The sequence below is a fragment of the Prionailurus bengalensis genome, chromosome B2 (genome assembly GCF_016509475.1).
Source record: "Prionailurus bengalensis isolate Pbe53 chromosome B2, Fcat_Pben_1.1_paternal_pri, whole genome shotgun sequence".
Taxonomy (NCBI): domain Eukaryota; kingdom Metazoa; phylum Chordata; class Mammalia; order Carnivora; family Felidae; genus Prionailurus; species Prionailurus bengalensis.
The window spans coordinates 130,086,773-130,088,181 of NC_057349.1; the positions used below are offsets into that span (position 1 = coordinate 130,086,773).

The following is a 1,409-nucleotide window of genomic DNA, read 5'->3' on the forward strand; positions in this document are numbered from 1 at the left end:
CGTGGCTCTGTGGTAGTTTCGAGGTCCTGGGGTGGCGCGGGGAATGCAATGGCCGTCCTGGTAAAGGAAGTGAGAGGACAAGCCGAATCTCCTGTGCACAGAACGAAGGGAGAGCAGTGAACGGTGAAGAGAACGCAAACTTCCAAGCGCACGGGTGGGTCGTGGGAACAGAGGGAGAGCCCTCAGAGGTGCAGCGGCCGTGGTGTTGGCAGCCAGCGGGGAGGGCCACTTGTGCCACACTCCCCGCCCGTGGTACAGACACAAATTTCTACAAAACTTCCTTCCTGTGTGACTTGTTAAGAAGAAACGCGGCCCACAAGCACAGGGGTCCGAGAACTCTGCTGCTGCCCGTGCAACTCATTCCTTGAAGTTTATTCACTTTGGAATAAAACGAACGAAACCCCACCCTGTGGGCTCCGTCCCTGCCGCGCCAGGCCCCCGCGCCTCCAAACTGTGCTCCTGGGAAACCAGAAGTTTACTAGTGTGTTTGTTTCCCGCGCCCGCGCACCTCGAAACCGAAAGCACCACTGGCTGGGCCCGAGTCCTGCTCGGAGCTACCAGCCGAGCGTCCCCGCCGCCAGCGCGCCGAACTCGGATGCAGTTGCCTTCCCTGCCGCGCCGGGCCGGGGGCAACAGTGAGCTGCGGCGGCGGCGGGAAACCGAGGCCCTGGCGGGGAGGTCGCTCCAGCTCGGGGTGGGAAAACCGGGAAAACAGCGGCAAAATCTCCTCAGAAACTCTTCCGGGAGGGTTCGAGGACGGTGGAATACGGCTTGTAGGAAGAGTGAAATGCAGACCGTTCGCCTGTACCAGGATGGCCGAGTGGTTAAGGCGTTGGACTTAAGATCCAATGGACAATGTCCGCGTGGGTTCGAACCCCACTCCTGGTAGATGTTTGCTTTTACGGTTTTTTTAACTTAAAAAATTTATTTCTTTTTAAAGTATACATTTCACTGAGCACACCACGCCTGGGGCCCAAGAATTCTGTCTTCTGGCTGGGAGAGACGCACCCTTCTTCCACCTCCCTCCGACTCGCATAACGCTCGGCGTCGCTTCCCGCGGGCGGAAGACGACTTGGCGCGCGGGGTGGGCGGGGGCTGGAGGGCGTCTCCCCGGCCGGGGCTGCGCGGCGGGGCTCGCGGGGCCGAGGCGGGGTCGGGACTCGGGCCTCGGGCCTCGGCTGCGGAGGCCCGCTGCGGAGCCGGGGCGGGCGCCTCCGATGGGAGAGCACAGTTAGCCCCCTCCGCCGAAAAGTCAAGGCTAAACCACCTTTTTCCGTTTCGCCAAAATGAATTGTGTGCGCACAATTCTTCCATTAGATCCTTGAAGGCGGAGACAGTGGGCACCCGGCTCTAAAATGGACTCTAGCTTGCATCCGGCTTAGAATTTTAAAATACCAATGGCATGGTCT

At 60.0% G+C, this 1,409-nt stretch overlaps 1 non-coding gene across 1 annotated transcript; it reads left to right on the forward strand.

Moving 5' to 3' along the window:
- Nucleotides 1-806: 806 nt before the first annotated feature.
- On the forward strand, nt 807-888 carry TRNAL-UAA. The gene has a single exon. It is a non-coding gene; the product is annotated as a tRNA-Leu (tRNA).
- The last annotated feature ends 521 nt before the right edge of the window (nt 889-1,409 follow it).